We start from the raw sequence: 8,286 nt of genomic DNA, 5'->3' as shown, positions 1-8,286 counted from the left end.
GGACAATGTAATCATTGCACAAAGGAAGAGGGAGACCTTTTATTTGGTAAATCCTTTGCTGCATCCAGCTTAACTCACTGCAACAAAACAACTCACACTTTTTAAAATCAGAGTGTTTTAAAGTACATTGTCTGTTCTGTCCTTAATTTAAACTTTTGCATACATAATTGCCCGATTGTATGCACATGAGAACTGTAGTAATTCAGTGCACATTGTGCAAAGCTGCATTTTTTGAAACTCCGGCTCTCTGAGGTCTGGAGGTCAAAAGTTAATTCTAGTGAGATGTGAGAGTTCTCCATGTTTGCCAAAAAAAATTGTTATTTCAAGCATTCTGCAGTCTGAGTGTCACCGTTCCAACTTGTGTTTTTAAGGTTTCCCACCCCCTGAATTTTCATATGCAATTGAAGAAAAATACCATCTAACCCACTGAATGTTTTGGGAAGCAGAGTGAGAGCAGGCTTGGCTGTTGCAGAGGGGACATGGAAAGCAAAGGCTGACAGTGGAAGTGGTGCCTTACAGTGTGGCTGTGGGACAGTGGGACCACACAGCCACATGGTGCCCATCCTCCCTCTTCTGGTCTCCTCACTGCTGCTGATTCCAGGCTTATCCCTCACTCAGGTAAGCCCATGGCTGGATGCCATCTGATGGAGGTGCTCAGAGACCTTGTCCCCCTCTTCCTGGGGCTTGAGATGGCTGCAGGTGCCTGCTGGTCCCCACTCATGGGCCAGAGGACATCAGGTCTTCCGAACTGATTCATTGCTAGATGCTTAAAATAGCCCAAAGGAAATGACATGAACATCCCCTGCATGCTTGGTTTTGCATTCAGACACTACTTTTTCCAAAAATTAGCTCTAACCATTTGTCTTGAGGTGCCCTAAACTAACAACTTAGTATTTAATGAACATTAAGGGGAAATTAAATTAATCTAAACAGTAGCTAGGTTTCAGACTTCTCAGTAGTGGCTGCACAAAAGTAAGGCAGTGTTTTTAGAGCAAATAAGAAATCCATCCTTTGGGGATTAGTTTACAGTCCTCCAGAATTTTCCATGAGGTTAATAACCAAGTGAAATGTCCTGGCAGGAATGATCACATTCTGCTACTGCCTGGTCATTACAGTGGTACATCAGGAGATTTCAAGTCACAGGATTTTTCTGCTACTGTGGAAGGCAATGTGTCTCCAAATTCAGTTGAAAAGCTTTCTCCCATTTTGCTTTGCATACTGAACTTCTTGGGCACAGTACATTAACTCTTCTTGAAGTACAAAATGGAGAATAGAACTGCCAGAACATTTTTGTCAATGGTTTCCAAAAACTATGGAATTTCCTGCCCAGCTACATCAGATCAGCCAACAACTTTGTAATTGCTAAAAACAGCCTGTTGATTTTCCTCCCAAGTGTTTCAGCTGGCCTGGCTGAGCGTTCTCTTTTCCACTGTCTTGAGATGTTTCTCTCATTGTGCACTGTACTGTATTTTTATGGTCAACATATCCTCTAGCAAACAATTTCAGAGGCTGATGGCGGAAGGGAGATTGGATTCAGGTTAGAGATTTGAGCCTGGGACAGGGAGCCAGGAATGCTTCAGTTCCTGAATCAGATCTGCCACTAAATCAGGAATCCACATAAAGCAAAGCCACATGATGAGCAATTGTATGTTGATTAGATTTTCTGTGCAGAGGAGGAAGTGAGCCTTTGAATGCAGTTCTCTCCTTGGCATGCCTGCTGCAACTGAAGCTGTGGCTACAGGTGGCCCAGGAGTGGGGGGCATGGAGCAGGTTCTTTCCAAAGAAAGGCAGAGATTGGTGAGGCTGCTGTCTAACTGGGGACCAGAAGTTTTCACTAGAGCGGTACTTGGACTGACATTGCAGTGGTAAATGCAAATAAATTAGTTAAGTACGACTGCATGAAATTTTCCTGCTGAAAAACTCATTCTATAAAAGCATTTATACTGTATTCTTTATTGTCAGCTAATCCAGCCCAAACTCATTAAATGGCAGTGTGTGGGTTACTCGCTGTCAGTGAAATTATCAAAGGCATTTTTCAGCTGATGCACTGGGAAAGCATGTGCTTCAATGCCAACTAAAACAATAACGAGGAAATGTTATGATCAGACTTGACCAAATGACCTTTCCCATTTTAGATTAGTTCTTAATTTCAGCACAAGGGTCATCCTGTGAGAATAGTTACAATAAGTCACTGCTCACCTCTCACATGAAAAAGAAGTGACTTATTAGAAATCTCACTGTACTCATTGCAGTTAATGAGATGTGGAAAGCTTTATAATTTGATTTGCTGGACCATATGCTGTAAAGGGATACTGCTGATTTCATTCCTCCACATTTAATTTAAGCAGTATGCAATGGCTTCTTCGTATGGCTACTTATATAATAAAAATTAACTTGGAGTATAAAAAAAATAGACCATTGTGGGGTTTATTACTCTATGTGGTTGAGTTTCAAGTGTTTTTCATTGAAACATCTGTAAGTAATGTGTAGGTCTAATTTTAAATCCTGGCAAATATTTTCCATTTAACATTTGGTTTTACTGACAGACTTGGAGTGGTGGTTTTCAAAGCTTGTCAGTAACAGATACGTATTTTCAAAGATAAACAGTTTTTTAATTGAAGATAACTGTAACCCAATACCTGCTTTTCCTACCCCTCTTGTATTTTAGTGGTTACAAGCAGCAGCACAGACATTCATCCCCGTCCCCCAGACCCTGGCCATGGCAGCAGCCCTGTGATGGTGCAGGCTGTCCCTCGTGGGCCATCCCAGGCCACGCAGCATCCGGAGAGCCAGTGCGGCCCCAGGCACAGGCTCACCAGCCCAAGGGACCAGGTGGCAGTCATGAACCCCCTAAGACTGTCCCTTTCAGAGATGTCCTCTTAGGTATTCTGCAGGAAAAGTTACACCCTGGAAGGGTGGATTTGGGCTCCAGGTGGGGCTTGGCCACCCGCCGCCACTCAGCAGCACGCACTCTGCTCTCAGGGCCAAGTATGCTCTCTAGCACCGCGGTGTCTCACCGTCACAACTTTACTCCAGGTTATTTGAGTTTCGGCTGCAGACAAAATGAAACAGCTTGAGCAGGCAGGCTGGCTGCACGGCCCATGAAAGTGGAAACCGTGCTGCCTTGTCAGTGGGTGTCACCTGGCCTGGCGGGGCTTGTGCTCCTGATGCTTCCTGTGAGAGCCAGGGCCATGGCTGGGCTAAAGGTGGTGGTGGAAATACCCAGTGTGAGGCAATGAGAGGTCATTTTGGAAGCAAATGTTAAGACCATTTTCAAAAAGAAGTCCTGAAAGGCTAGAAATGTGGGAGAGTCACTGCTTTCACCTGAAAAATATGCCACAGCATTATTTGCAATTAGTGCCACAATGTCCACAATCTCTAAATACAGTGTGTGCTTTAATCTAACCTATTGGTAAAACTTGAGATCAGGCCAAGAAATCTTGTGTATTTGCTGCCCAGAGGTTGGCCATGGCCCTGCAGCATGGCAGAGCTCCATCCACCATGGAAACACCATTTTGTGAGGTGCTGGGTAGAGGGACAGCACTTGTTTGTGTCCCCGTACTCCGTCACTCCCTCTCTCTACTTTCTACTGTTTCCTCACCATGATTTTACAAACAAGTTTAATCCTGCTTTCAGTGAGAAGTAATAATAGTAATAATGCATTATTCCCTTCAGACACAGGCTGTTGTCATACTGAACTCTGAACTACAGCAGCAGAAAATGGGATTTTGGTGCAGGGGCATTAGCCATGGCATGGCTCCATGGTGTGGCATGCTGGTGGGAGGCCAGTGAGGGGCACTGCAGCAGCCAGCAGGAGCACAGGGACCTCCAGGCTCCTGCAGCCCTGTGCCGAGCCTCCAGGAAAAAGTGTCAGTGTTACCTAATGTAACAGCTCTTCATTTAGAGAGAAAAACATGTCTTTACTACCAAAGACAACCCATTTAATTTAATTTGGAAACTGCCTTTAATGCTTTGTGATGGTCTGTGGTGTGGTTTCTGCAGCTGAACTGAAGATGTGGGCTTGAGCCAGCCCTCTGTGCCTCCTGGGTCTGAGTCTTCTTGGTGGAGACCCTGACAGGGATCGAATCGCAGGCCCTTCATGAGTTGACCTCCACATTAAAAAAATAATCACAAAACCAGGTTTCAATTTTAACACGTCCCTGTTTTCTTTCATCATAAGTTCTGAAATGCTTCTGAGGAGGCTGGTGATAGCCATAATCTCAGCCACAGTGATTTCTCATAAACATTGAGAGAAACTGCAGCTTTACTGAATATAGCGTCTGTTTTAAATGGCTGGTAGTTCACTTGGTTTTAATATGAGTACAAGCACGGAGGCAAGTAAAATCTAATGAAAGTGCTTAGAAGATTTTGTTTGGAATACCCCACAGCAGCCATGGTTTATACTGAAAGGGAAAAGATTTCTTTACAGGCAGGTCTGCAGAAGCCAGAAATTTAATTTTGCTCTGCAACTTATTTTATTGCATTTTTAATTTTCTCTTGCATTACCCTGACCCTTTTCTATAGCTTTTGACGCCTGGTGCTTAATTACTTATCATTAGCAATGTACATGGGGGCCTTCCTGCATATTTATAAATGTGATCATTAGTACATGGGAAGACAAAGACTTCTTTAAGACCATCATTAGTTATTCTGTTTTCATAGAAATGTTCATTAGAGAAACTACCCACCTGGTTAAATAATTATAATTAAGAATTGGTAATCTCCTTTGCATTTTTAACTTGATCTTCAGGATGCGTGTGCATAGCTAAAGGAGCCTTGTTTGGATATCTTACTATCTTTTGTTTTTGATTTGAATTGTCAAGCAGATTTAAATTATGTGTTTTGGAATTGTGCACCCTATAGAATGATTCATGGAAAGATAGGTTATTAAAAAAGAAAAAAAAAAAGCAGAAAGAAAGAAATCAACCCTGCAATTATCTCTGAATTCATTAACTGTGCACTGGCAGCAAGAGGTTGTGTAAGCCATTTACTGTAATGCACAGTATGGAGTTAAAACAAAATGTCACTGGAGCCTGATTTCCCTTTCCTATCTATGGTACGTACTGCAGACACACAGACTGCGGGAGAAAGGTGTCATTTCCATGTCAGGCTCTGGTGTTACTGGGGAATGCAGACAATAACTGCGATGGTGTCAGTAGTCCTGCCCCCAGCCATTGTGGGGAGCTGCTGGGAAAGCTGTCCGAAATGTGTGTGCCTGCCCATCTGCTGTGCCTGTGGGGAAGGGACAGCATTGCCCACCATGCCCACCGTGGGGCACAGGGAGGGCTCACCTCTCAGACACCAATAGGAAGAGCTTGTCAGTGGCATAAATATCATCTGTAAACAATTAAGCAGCTACTGCTCATTCAGGGCAGTTCTGAGAAGCAAAGGAAGTCTGCAATCAGTTATATCTCCAATTACCATAAAAATATATTAGCCATTCATTCATTTATTAATGATTCATCAGTTAACCACACATAATGAGCAAATAATTAGCAATGCTGTACGGTTGCCAAAATTGAAGAAGTGTTGGCATTTTAAAGATGAAAGGTTGCATTTATGTAAAAAGTCGGATGGTGATAAAGTTAATACAGAAGATAATTATAAAAGTGGCTGTCCTATTTTAGAGGCTGAGGTCCCGCAAAACTTGCTTAATTGAACCAAAATTAATATTCTTCAAAAGCACGCATGTTACTGGTTCCTCACTGCTGCATTTAGTGGGAGATCTCCCTTCAGTAAGGTACATCACACAATACAAGTTAATAAAATGCCAGACAGCAAGACTGCGTTCTTTGTTTGCTCTGTTCAGGGCCTTGTGGAAAACAATAAATTGCATTCATGTCAGCCGAGGCCCATCCCTTTGCTAATTACCGTTTGGTGCTGAAATGACTTCTGTGAAATTGGGAGCATGAAGAAACACACAGCCGTACAAGGGAGGCTTTTCAGGCAGCGGCAGTAAATGTGAGATAGGCCTTAGGCACACAGATGTTGAAACAGTGAATTCCCCTACAGATTACACTAATGGAAACCCTGTCAGCGTAAGTCAAATCTGGGGTCTGTGGTCAAAATCTAATTAATGTTCCTGTACTTAAAAAGAATATGAATGCCTGGAGGTGATGGAGAACACATAAGAACCTTGCTTGTTTGTAAAATTGCTGGTGTGGATGGCAACTGCTACCGAGCCCTTCCTTAGGAGATAACACCTGCTAGAGGAGCTGCGTGCACTGCTTGCTGCTTGGTGTGGGGCTGTGGGCGCTGGGCTCAACCCCTCTTGCAAGTCCCACACAAAAATGGCTCTTGGCAGCTGGCCCTCAGGGAATGTGGATAGTCATGGCTGTCAGTGAACTTCTCTTCATGCAGCACTGCTGCTCAGAGTCAGCAATGCTGTTTAGGAGGTACCTGCAGCTGATGGCACAAGAAAGGACCAGCTCCTCTCTGTGCAAAGACAAAGGCTCAGCCATCTATGTGGAGCTTGAGGACATTGCTGGGGCTCTTACAGCGCTTTCACAGCTGCACTGTGCATGGCCTGTGCAATAACAGAGGAAATGAATTTATAATGCAACAATCTCTTCGTTTTCACAAGCACAAAAATTCCCCTAAATACTTAAAATAACACTCAGAGTGGGACAGACCTTAAATTTTGAATAAATGAAACCCTAATCCAGTGTGTTGCTGAAACAAGCATGTTATTAAAGAAATAAATTTAAAACAGCAAGTGGCTTGAGAATTTTGGATTTAATTATTTAAATCTGCTTAAGATAACTCTCTAGCACTGTGTTTGGGTTTCCTGTTGAGAGCATGTTTTCTGGGAAAGGTATTCCACCCAGTGCCTTGGAAATATTAACTTTCTCATGCAACAGTGGTTTAAGCAGTAGAGACAAATAATTATAATAAGCAGGATATTATATGGCAACTTGGTGGTAGTTCTTTGATGCAGCCTGTCATGAAAACTGCACAGAGCCAATTGTGTTTGGAGAGATCACCACTCTCCTTGGCTAAATGGAACATGGAGTGTGGCTCCAAAAGCTCTTCAGGTAAAGAGTGTCTCCCTTAGTAATGTTACTTACTCAGCTATGATCAATAAAATCTGAACCAGCAGATTTGTAATTTTAAGCTAATTTGAAGTATTATATGTTAATTAATAGGTAAGTATTCCAAATCAGGCTGTTCATTACTGATTGCTATACTTTAGTTAAAAATTACTACTAAAGCTTTAGGATAGAAGATTGTCTCTTACTGCAGAATAGATCAAGATCTTGTCTTTGTAGGGCCATAACAGAAGCTTCCTGGATCCCAACAAGCAGTATATTCAAACATGACCCGATCTGCACAAGACCTAGCAGAGGGAGGAGAAACAGGGAGGGGTTCTTCATCCCCAGCCCCACAACCCAGGCACATGGGAGTTTGCTTCCCCAGCCAGGAATGAGGAGGAGAAAAACCTCCAGCTCTGAGCCGTATTTCCTTCCCCTGGGCTTGTGCTGGGACAGAGGGATACAGCCACACTGCATTCTGGCTCAGTCTCACCACTTGGCTTGGCTCCTGCAGTGCAAGCACACTGTATATATTCTGTGAAGATCAGGAAATGTGTTTTTGTGCTGAATATCCTCAAAAGTAATCATTTATGTCTTCAAGGCAGATTGCTCATCTTACCCATTCTCTTTTGGTATGTTCTCTGCATTGTCTGTTTGCAGTACAGCTCTTGCAGGGGTTTACAAGCTACTTTGAGGACCAGACTCTGTTGCTGAGTATTGCCAACACTCACTCTTGTCAGTTGTGTTGGCCATGGTGGCTCAAGTGCCACTCTCAGTCACAGGGATGAAGCCTTTTTGTTTTCCTAATGCTACTGAGGTTGCATTGATGTAACTTAATTTGACCCTTCTGTCCTGCATATGAATGAGATCTTAGACTGTGGTCAGGTTTCTAGCCAAAATTTGTGGGCACAAAAAAGGGCAAGTTCAGACTTGGTATTAATCAAGTTAAATGGTTCAGTTGTTACTCAGAGGTCTGATGGCCAACACAGCCATGTCATTCATTGTCTGAGCAAGAGCACCAACCAACGACTCAGGAGCTGGTGCTCAGTTCAGCTTTGCGTTCTCTAAAATTCACAACATGTGTAAGGACGCTGTTCAACCAAACCCCAAAGGATTTGCCTGGTTGTCCTCATTCAAGCATGCTCACTGATCTATCTAGTGATTATGAGCAACACTTTCTTTTATAAATGTTTTTTGTTTTCAAGAAAAGGACCTACAAATGCTTTTTTCTTAAGCAGTAATATCTATGTTTATG

The 8,286-nt window shown here is 43.0% G+C and overlaps 1 long non-coding RNA gene across 1 annotated transcript in view; it reads left to right on the top strand.

The window, feature by feature from the left end:
* Positions 1 to 456: 456 nt before the first annotated feature.
* LOC107208118 overlaps positions 457 to 8,286 on the top strand; it is a 59,412-nt gene continuing 51,582 nt past the window's right edge. The window contains exon 1 of the long non-coding RNA XR_001523097.2: positions 457 to 618. This is a non-coding gene — a long non-coding RNA (uncharacterized LOC107208118). The remainder of the gene's footprint in view (positions 619 to 8,286) is intronic.

Source organism: Parus major, chromosome 8 (assembly GCF_001522545.3).
Source record: "Parus major isolate Abel chromosome 8, Parus_major1.1, whole genome shotgun sequence".
Classification (NCBI taxonomy): domain Eukaryota; kingdom Metazoa; phylum Chordata; class Aves; order Passeriformes; family Paridae; genus Parus; species Parus major.
Note: the sequence above shows the minus strand (reverse complement) of the source record. Positions and strands in the feature narration are given on the sequence as shown.